Source organism: Mytilus californianus, unplaced genomic scaffold, assembly GCF_021869535.1.
Source record: "Mytilus californianus isolate M0D057914Y unplaced genomic scaffold, xbMytCali1.0.p SCAF_11, whole genome shotgun sequence".
NCBI lineage: Eukaryota > Metazoa > Mollusca > Bivalvia > Mytilida > Mytilidae > Mytilus > Mytilus californianus.
In genome coordinates, this window is record NW_026262593.1 from 35,009,935 (window position 1) to 35,021,896 (window position 11,962).

Below are 11,962 nucleotides of genomic sequence, written 5' to 3' on the forward strand. Positions count from 1 at the left end.
TTTGCACAACTGATTAGGACTGTTCGGTTGTTAACGACTTTCCACTTCGTACTTGCTTTTGTCTTCTAACTGTTTTGATTCGAGCTACACTGTTGAATCATCATTGGACTGAGTCTTATGTAGACTAAACGAGCGTTCAGCGTACCAAATATAAGCCGGGTATCTTCGATGAGTGTTTATAATTTCTTGTACTAGACTACTATGTTATTGTAGTCTCAGTACTGGTTGATGCCACTACTGGTGAACGTTTCTTCTCCGATGGTAGATCAATGCAGCCTAAAAACAGCACTTTTGTGTTGACATGAAAAATAATTAATATGTTCGAATACCGAACATTTACTATTTACTAATGTTGAATTATTCAAAACACTATAGTTTTCTACCCCCAGACATAAATTGCCTTGGCCGTATTTGGTTATAAATTATTTCACGCGACACATAATAAGCAATTAATCAAGCTTCGTCAGAACCTGGCAGCATTTATTCATTCTTTTGTTTCATGTCGTTGCAAGTGTGATAGGTGTAGTATCAACTTTTTTTTAATTAACAGCTGTGTAATCAAGAGATTAATATTTTATAAACGTCAATAATGCACCATCAAGGAAAAACACAATTGTATTATTACATTTCGGTAACAATGGGAAAGCTCCCACACCGTATGACTAGATCTGGCAACGATAGGAAATCTTGTAAACAAAACAACTACAAAAACACAAGTAAACGAAATAGATAAAAAGCATCCGCATTGTATGACATATTCTAAATCATATTGCGATTTCAAAATAGACGATCAAGGATTGATTGATAACATATAATAAAACGTACAAAAAAAAAACCCAACTAATTCAACCCCGCCACATTCTTTACGTGAATGTCTTAAGCCAGGAGCCTGTTGTTAAATAGTTAAAGTTGATTTCTGTCTGAAATAAATTTTTTTGCGTTTATTGTTGTAGTACAAATCAAACCGTTTGATTTTTCTTTCAATTTTCTCCTGAAGCCTTTTATAGATATCTATAAGGTATTTGTTTTGCTTATTGATAAAGGTCGTGTGGTGACCTGTAATTGTTCATATCTTTGTTATTTGGTCTTTAACGGATAAAAGTCTAATTGGCAATTATACCACATATCCTTATTTTTTTAGTTAATAAACGACATCCACTTACGAGATTCCTGACCTTTGACAGGCCTAAATATATCGTTTGACTTATTGTACAAATACTATAACTTCACCTTGTTGTTCAGTGAAAGAAGAAACGATGGATACAATTTGGAATGTGAACAATTAAAATCAATCAATAAAACGATTGTATGCATATGTTATTTCTTACGACTTAAACATAGTTACATATAAAAAGAAAGGAGATAATACTGTTAAATATAAAAACAAGGAGATGTGGTATGATTGCCAATGAGACAACTATCCACCAAAGTTCAAATGAAGTGGATGTAAGCAATTATAGGCAACCGTACGGCCTTCAACAATGAGAAAACCCCATACCGTATGGTCGGCTATAAAAGGCCCCAACATGAAAAATATGAAACAATTCAATTGAAAAAACTAACGGCCTAATTTATAACAAAATAATTTACGAAAAGCAAATATGACAGACATGAACCAACGACAACTGCTTAACTACAGGCACATAAAGAATGTGGCGGGGTTAAATATGTTTGTGAGCGCTCAACCCTCTCCCTAACCTGAGTCAGTGGTGTAACAGTACAACATAAGAACAAACTATAAAAATCAGTTGAAAAAGGCTTAATCATCAGATGTATACAAATAGAAATACATCTAACAAAAAGCAGAGTGGACGTGGCGGGATACTTATACATCCCCACAACAAAAAGACACTAAGAACTGATCTGAGAGTACTCGCAGCTACTTACAGCTAGTTCAAAGTCAATAATAAAAAAAATCATGTTTCTAAGACTACAATATCAATCAGTACACATCCAACATCCAATGAATTTAGTGTAAAGACGTTATTAACAGTCAAAGAAAAACATGACCTTGTGCAATGCCAAACTATAGGTATCGACAGATTGTAGTATCCTGAAAGTAAATATGTGTAATATTTAGTATGGTTTTAATTTACTGATAACAAAATTAATATTTATACCAATAAAAACAAAAGCTGACAGACGACACCAAACCAACAGCACCTTAACGCTAGGATACTCATAAATCAGAAAGGCGACAAGCCAAAATAATGAGTTAGAAAACCAACTCCTTTGGGGTATTACTGGGAAGAAACGCACAAACTTGAGAGACATCCGACGTTGTGATCAATTCATCGTGTATAGAGCGAGAGACAAATTCGGTAAAAGATGATATTAAGAAAACGTTTACCTATTTGGAACTAAATGCATCAAAAAAGAGGCGACGGATAGCATCAATTTTGTAATGATGTTTGGTAGTCCTAAAGATGAATATACTTGTGAGTATATGTTAAGGTATGGCGCAAACCTTGTTGTTTCTTAGTTCCCATTGATTTCAATTGCATTGGGATAGATGAGATGAAGATCGCTGGTAAAGAAATATAATTGCAAGGGCGGAGTACAATACATGTCCATTGGAACGTCAATCGTCTTTTAAAGTGTATATTCAACCAATTCAACAAAGACTTCATCAGTTGAAAAGTCAAACATTACAATACAATCGACCTATGAATACTTGTTTGAATAAATATTGTTTCTGACAAACCAATTTTTTGTATTCCTGAAACCAAACATACACTATATAGAGTCGTACGTTTTTTATTCATTGTGTTAAAAATTGAAGAAACAGGGTTTCGGGTGGAATAATCACTCTACCCACATCACTCCTGCTCCCCTCCCCTCCCCCACTTGGTGTTTTATGTTCAATCTGACTCCTGTGTAATGTTATATATTGACTTGTTTGTCTTGTCGTCGGTTCTCTATTTGGATATGTTGTTGTAAGGTTTTCTTCTACTTTTAGTTTTGTAATGTCCCAAAGTATATAAACTCTTCAAAGAATTTTAAACGTCAGACCCGCCAGGAGAAATACAATCAATTGTATTACTTTGAACATGAACATTTATTGTGTCCTCATGGACACTAGCTCACACCTTCCAACGAATGGATGCTTAGCACGGCTGGAAACTATCGATAACAATTTCTACGAATTATCTATTTACTAATCTCGGTTGTCATTGTTTATCTTTTAGAATAACCCAAATAGTTTTCCCGAAAATCAGTGAGATTTAAAAGATAATTATTCGTGTTGCTCAGCGTTGTGTTTTGTGGATTTTTTTGTCTTTCCGTCGTCTTTCATACCGCCTCGGTGATCTCGTGGTAGAGTGTTCGTCTCGAGTGCGGGAGGTCGTGGGTTCGAACCACGGCTGGGTCAAACCAAAGACTTTAAAATTGGTATTTGATGCTTCTCCGCTAAGCACGTGGCATTAAGGAGTAAGAGCAAAGACTGGTTGGCTCGGAGTCAGAATAATGTGTCTGGGTAAGATGATGTGTCTTCCTTCGGACTGTTACCTTGTGAACTAGCACGTTAAAAATCCGGCTCAGCGTGTAGGTCTAGTACAAAGCAGGGTTAATATTCATATTACATTAACATGTTCTCGTCCTGAATATGCATATTAATTTGCCGCTGGACGTTAAGCAGCCATCCATCATCAATCATCGTCCGTCGTCTTTCGTTTTTTGCCGTAGTGTTGTCAGTTTCTCTTTTACTTATGAGTTTTCAATGTCCATTGATATCTTACGCCTCTTTTTCGATTATTTTACATTATTTCTAATCCATTGAACAAAGCTCTATGTAAACGTCAGAAATCGGACACCCCTCTGCCATCACTAATAACTAAAGGAGACTGTCGGGCGCTGCTGAAGATATCAGGCTGCTATAACTGAACACCATCAAATATTATAAATGAACATGAAATTGTAGTAAACCCTTTACACAGAATATATGACGATAACCCCATTAAATTAAGGCAACAGAAGCTTACTGATGTTCAAATCTCTAAAAACGATTAAGAAGATACAAATCAAGCTAATAAACACAAACTGAGGGATTTGCATAAACTCCGAAAAGAGCGAGACTGGGTGCATCGAACTTTTAATGTGTCTTCTATTATGCATGCGCCGCTTAACCTGTGCTGAATAGTGAATACTCGATTGCCTGAAATGGCAGCGCAACCTATCCTTCGTAATTACTTTTTGACATAGCATCATAATAAAATGGAATTGTTGCCGTTTTACGGTGGTATCGTTTATTGTGATGATGATATAGATAATGGGGGGGGGGGGGGGGTCAAATGCACCGGTTAATGATGTTTCAAAACTATTTCAACCAGTAACCAGTATTTTCTAAGGAAATCAAAAATTAAATAACTTTAGTAATGATTATTTATAATGCATTTTGATTTTGATACGATTATGTATATTATTTTATATGTAATGTCACAGACAAGTCTCTGGTAATGTATAATTTCGTTTGCATTTATTAGATTTGGGAGTTTTGATTTATTACATTAAGATGTTTTCAATCTTTGATTATTAAAATTAAATCCAATTAGTGACTTTAAGTTTTAGACTAAGATATGTCAGAATTGCTTCATCACGTAAAAAAATTGCTAATGGAGCTTCAATGAAATTATTTCATATATTTACAAACTACACTCAAGTAAAAGTCACATATAGTACTTGTCACAATTACATTGTCATTGTTGTAGTCACTTTGGAAAAATTCCTCTATCGTATTACATATCACGTTATCAGTGCAAACATGGACATCACTTTTTCTTATGGTATTCTTTCTGTATTTCTTCTATTTAAATTACGATTTTTGTTTTATTCATTACATGGATAAAAAGTCATTCTTATATTCCAAAGGTTTTATCATTCTATTTAAGATTATAATCCAAAGGTTTAATCATTCTATATAAGATTATTTATAGAATAATAAAACCTTTGGAATACAAGAATGACGTTTTATCCATGTAATGAATACAAAAAATAATAATATAAATAGAAGAAATACAGAGAGAATTCCATAAGAAAAGTGATGTCCATAATCGCATGCTCGGACATGCATAGCTAGTTGAGGTTGATTATTGAAGCATTAAAAGTTTACTAAATCAAATTCATATGCAATGTGTTTAAATTAGAATTTGTGTCTTTCTTTCACCAGCAATGGCGGATCCAGGATTACTCTCAATGTTCATATATATAAAAAAAAAATACAAACAGTAAGCAGATTTGGTATGATTGCCAATGAGACAACAATCTGAGGTGTTGTTTGCAAATCTATTATTATTTATTGAATAACCGTTTCCTTTTTATGGTAGCCATATCTTGACTATCAGAAAGTTGTCGAACACAACCCAGAACAAAGACAACAACAGAAGCTCTCTAACCTCTAACATCGATACCATCAGATATTGTATTATAAGACAAATATGATGTTATTACTCTGTAGAAATAGGGAGATGTGGTATGATATGACAGTAAGTTACCAAAGACGAGGAAAACGGAAGTAAACGACTAAGTGTCATGTAACTACCTTGACTGTTTTGAATTTTTTTTCCCTCTCTCTCACCTACATCAATTGTTTAAGAATTATACCTAGTGGAGTACACTTGTAGTGCTGTTTCACCACTCTCCCAGGTTAAGGGGAGGATTGAGGGCTCACAATCATGTTAAAACCCTGTCATATGATATATGTGCCTGTCGAACCATAGGAGCCTGTAACTCGGTGGTTGTCGTTATTTGTTTGTCATGTGTTTTTCGTATATTGTTTTATCATAAAACAGGCTGTTTATTTTCTCGTTTGAATTGTTTGACATTTTGTCATGTTCGGGCCTTTTTATACGAGCTTATAATACGGTATGGGTTTTGCTCATCATTGAATGCCGTAGGTTAACCTATAGTTGCTCACACCCACATTATTTGATCTCTGATGGATAGTTGTGACGGTGTCTCATTGTCAATCCCATCTCATCTCCTTTTTGTATATTGTAACAGCCGAAAAAAACATCGCAGTCTGTGATTTTACATCCATGTCTTATATAATTCGCAATTAACTTGTCCGCAATAAGAATAGTCTGTGAATATTTCACCTTAATACGTTAATTTACTACACAGCATCTCCCATGTAATCATGCAAAATTTCATTACATCAGTTAATTATTATGCTAGACTATATCATGAAGTAGTGGGACGAATAAATTTGTTATAATGTGGAAAATTCCTCTTGACGCTGGCATGTCACGTTATAATCAGAGAGTTTTATATCATAATAACTTTGTTCGATCTATAATCTCTTAAGGGGACATTTCATGATTTCACATTGTTAGTTTTTCTTTCAAAACATGCGACACTGAAGTCTGGGACTACTTCGCATCAGTTACAGATTTCAAACAGGGACGACAATTTACTGTAACATAGACAAGTAACCACAGAAGTAGTGATAAGTTAAGATTTTATTAATTTCCACTAAAACAAGTAAACATTCGTTATTTAGAGAATTATCTCAGGCTCTCTGTCACTTCTCAATCGGTTGGTAATGTACCATATTTCGTACAAGACAACAAGGTATGCACAACAAAGCAGCAGCAATCTCATCTCTCATTCCAATCCCATGTGATCAGTATGAATCTATAAACAATATACAATATACAAGTGACAATATACATGATAGAAGTAACGAAGTTTTAAAGGACTGTAAGAACAAAACAACACTTTTTTAGATCGTCTGCTTTCTCGTAAATTTAGATAAAGAGTGTCCCTTGGAAAACAGAAATATTCAAACTTGACATAATATAAATTCATAATATACCTGTAGGGTGGACGAGGGTAAATCTTTATACCAAGCTACGTTTGCATTAGTGGGCAATCCAATTCATAACAAAATCAAAACTAACGAGGCAACAGAAGATCACGCGAGAAACCCTTTGTTTTTGTCTTTAACCCGTATTTTTCTTGATAAATTACCATAATTACTTTTAATTCCTTGAAGGTTATAAAATTACGATTAACCGTAATTGCCTTTAAAAAATCTTTAAAAACAGACTGTTTGTTTATGACAATTATGCCTGTAAGGATCTTAAATCGACACTGTGATTCCATTACCATTTCAGTAAGTGTACTATAACAGTATATTATTTTATTTCTTCGCTTCGTCTGAAGTCATGTATTGTTTCTTATTGAATCAACAGCTAATTGAGAAAATTCAAATTGTACTTTACTCAGCCTTTCACGTTACAAAATTGAAAAAAAAACGTTACAACAATCTTGACATAATAATGTTAAATATGGTAAACCGTTCTCGTCAAAACTATGTTTAAACCATTTTTCGAAAAATTTACACACTGAGAATTAAAAAAACACACACTGAGATTAAAACACTAAAAAACACACACGGAGATTTCATAAAAACGCACTGAGATTACAAAAAATGAAAAACACACACTGAGAATTGAAAAGTATACACTGAGAATTGAAAATTACACAATGAGATTTCAAAAAGACACACTGAGATGAAATAAACTGAAAAAACACACACTGAGAAATTGAAACTACACACTGAGAATTTAAAATTACACACTGAGATTTGTGCGCATTTTTTTGCGCACATATCTAATTAGCATACTTAATCTGAATCTATTACAAGCTTAAAACAACTAGGGGACAGGACTCGTTAGTCCTTCAATTTGGCGCTAGATATTTTATAAAAAACATTAAAAATACAACGTATAGAAAAACTACGTTATTAACGACTGATACAACAAGAAAAATATACACTTACTCTCATTACAAAATATAACCAAATGGTGAAAAACTTTATTAAAATTATAAGAACACATTGGAACAATCTGTAAAAATACAAACAATGCAGTGAACTTTTTTCCCCAAGTGCCTATTATAGCATATGAACGTAAAAAAAATATAAAAGATTACCTTGCGAAATCAGGGTAACAGTTGAAAGACTTTTGAAAAGGGACCATGCTTTAACAGTTTTAAGCAAAAAATCCCGATATACTGTTAGTAATAATCTGAATTATAGGCAACAAACTTATGAATATGAGTTAGCAAAAAAAGTTGTTAAGTCTTGAAATTTATTACGAATGTTGGTTGTAGGAACCGCATTTCATTATAATGACAAGAGTTCGGGAGACCAAGATATTAATCTGTTGAATTATTCATCTCATGAATATTCATTAGTAATTTGCATATTAATCTCAGTGAAAAACTACCTTGACAAAAAACTTTAACCTGAAGCGGGACAGACGGACGAATGGACGCACAAACCGAAAAACATAATGCCCCTCTACTATCGTAGGTGGCATTAAAAAGTTTAAATGGCAGTAAATGCACACGACAGCTTTATCATATTGTCAAGTTAAATGTCTCCCAGAAAATTGAATTGACAGATTGATCTCAGTCACTTATGTGTTAAAATTTACGGTGGCTGTATTATATTTATATTATCAGAGATTGTATTATATGTCTCTGATATTATTAAGCTCTATTGAAATAGTGCTTTAATGAATTTGTCGTTCACTGTCATATATGTTTTAAAAAGTCAAAGCCGAAATTATTTCACAGAAAATAGTGTAATGATATCAAGCACCTTACAATGAAGTAGAAAAAACATTGCAAAAACTAAAACAAATGAAAAAGGGAAGTAATATTAAATCATTTATGGGTTAATTTTTATAGCAGTTTTTAATCGGACGATTCATCTTTTAATGCAATTGGTGACACGATTTACAACATAAGTAAATGTATTATTTCATTGATATAGCATGGCTACCTGTGAAACATTCAAAAGATTGCTAAATAAGAAAGTACTTGAAATTAAAGAAGGATGAAGAAAGTCTCATCAAAGGTACCAGGCTTATAGTTCTGTACGCCAGACGCGCGTACGTTTCGTCTGACGCATCAGTGATGCCTGAATAAAAAAAAGTATAAATGCCAAATAAAGTACGAAGTTGAAGAGCATAGAGGACCAAACATTCCTAACGGTTTCGCAAAATACAACTAAAGCATTCTATTCCTGGAATAGAAAATCATTAGTATTTCGAACCAAGTTTTGTTAACATTTAATTTATTAATGTTACCGTATCAAGCTTATGTTGTTTGGTACACCAGATGATCGTTTCGTCTATATGTAAGACTCGCTCGTCAGTGGCGCTCGAATCAGAAAAGAATTAAGGCAAAATCAAATACGAAATTGAAAAGCATTAAAAACCGTAAAGTTTCGAAAAGTTGTTGTGCCAAATAAGGCTAAGGCCATGCCGTTATATTCTTGGTGGTAAAAAAAACCTTAGTGTTTCGAATGCTTCAAGATTTTATTAACAGTAAATTTACAGAAAATGAACATAAAAATGAGATTTCTTGTCAACACAGAAGTCCTGACTACTTGGTTGGTGATACCCTCGGGAGAAAACGTCCATCAGCAGTGGCATCGACCCAGTGGTTGTACGAAAATCTAATCAAAGACCAAAAGATAGTATTGTAGCACTGCTGTCCTATGTTAACTTAGTACATATAATTATTCCAACGACCAAAAACTGAAACGACATCTTTTATTACACGATTACCCTTGATATTGGACTTTATATATGATGCTCGGAAAATAACAAACAATTGATATTGGAATTTATATGATACACGGTAAATTAAAGAAACTGTTCGTGACAGTCCTTAATGTATTCGTCACTTAAACCTGGTTCAACATAGCATTTGAATGTTCCTATATATATTACGTCAAGTCAGTCAATAGTCAATGTTTTCTATGGGGATTGTTTGAATATATTTCCGCCATAACAGCCAGTATATATTTATTTGGATTTAAAGTTTAATATATTTGTTATTTTCAATTTGTGAAAGGGTTAAAGAATGTTTGTTAAAATTCTTAACGTTTATCTTTCATATTTAAATTATATGTTCTATCTACATACAAAAGAGAGGCAAAAGACACAAAAGGGACATTTAAACTCATAAGTCGTAAATAAACTAACAACGCAATGGCAAAAAAAAAGAAAAAGGACCAAAAGACAAACAACAGTATACAAAACTCAACATAGAAAACTAAAGACTGATCAATACGAATTAACCCACCAAAAACCGTGGGTGATATCATGTGCTCCGTAAGGGTAAGCAGATCATGCTCCACATGTGGCACCTATGTTGTTGCTCTTATAAGTACAAATCCGGTAATAAGTTTCGAAAAGGATGGGAAATGTGGTTACGACGATTGGAACATATCCATCGTCATCTGTGAAAGAGATATTCCATAACGGTCAACCAACTCGTGATGGTGCCATTAAAAATTTTCAAAGGACGATTTCAACTTCACTTGGAACTCTTGGTTCAATGGCTTCCTTGTGAGCAGCAAACCTCTATCAAGGAAATCATGATGGACAACGCAAGCCCTGAAATATTGCATCAACTGGGATATATATATTCTCCATATGCATGCTCTGCTGGAACGTTGCTACATAGAAATGGAAAGTTCACAATTTTGATTCATGCCGCCTCTATAATAGGTTGTTTCATAATCATTTTGAGGCCCGTCTGATTTCTTACAAAATTATAATAATTTAGAAAGTGGTTTCGTGGAGCACTTAAGCAAGACCGAGCAAGAAAACGTTGTATGTTAGGACACTTACCTGTATGTAATTTAGGTATCCGATACAGCGAAGGAAGATCCAGTTTTTCATTTTTGGTTGAAATTCCAAAGGAACATAAAACAGACCTATGATTATTCAGGATTTCCTCCTTAGTAAGTGTCTCTCAGGTATATGCCGAGTGTTCAAGTGAATTATAAATACCTATTCATTTATCAAGCAGTTAATGTAATGTGATTTACACACATAAACTATGTTGTTAGGGGTTTTATCTGCGGGAACAACAACATATTTGTCATGGAGGTAGAACAGGTGCTTTGCAACATCTGGGTCTTTTAAGATTGATGTAGGATGTGTATTCCTAGACCCATTCATTTTTTTTTAAATCTGATTTGTACCAACTAATCTTAATAAATGTTATTAGAAATAACAGATGCACATTTGAACCATGGACAGTCACATAGAAGCCGAGTTGTGGCTTTTTATGGATTTAATTGTAACCTTTCTTCACATACTGTTTTTTTTCTGGTGATAATATCCGAAGGTATCACCAGCCCAGTAGCCGGTAGGTCTTTTCACCACCGAACACCACCGCACACCGCCGAACACCACCGAACACATTAAAATATTGCTGGATCCGGAAGCGTTTTTTTTTTAATTTTGATTCTCAACTTTAACGTCTCTAATGCACATAAAAATGTGAAAAAACATGACAATAGGATTAAATTTTACATAATTTAATCGATTTTATTGTTTTATTGTGTAAAATTACTATTTTTCTTATGGGTTAGTGGTCTTTTTGGGTGTTTGGTGGTGTTCGGCGGTGTGCGGTGGTGTTCGGTGGTGAAAAGACCCACCCCCCAGCTAGTACTTTGATACTGGCATGAAAATACCGATATTAACTGATTGAAATTTGCTGTTCTAAAATTTTGGAAAATTTAAATTCAGAAATATATCTCCCTCATGCAAAGCTGTGCCAAAAAAGTCTAGGCAATATATTCTTGGTGGAAAAAAATCTTAAAGTCTTTGGAATACGTCAAGATTTTAAAAACAGTAAATTTACAAATGAACATATCAATGATATTGAGTAACACCTTTTTATCTTTATTGTCTAATTTTAGGCAAAGTTGTGGTTTAAAAAGTATTTATGCAATCATTCCATTTTAATTGTTCAACTGAACAGTTAATTTTAATTCCATTATCTTCTTCAAATAATATGAATACTAGTGGTTATTGACAAATGTCAGAGTACTATGAAAGTGAAAAGATCTATGCAGTAATTGAAGATGATTCAGCTATTATCAATATGAATGTCAGCAATAAAAATGCTGTTCTTTTAATTCATTGGGATAGAG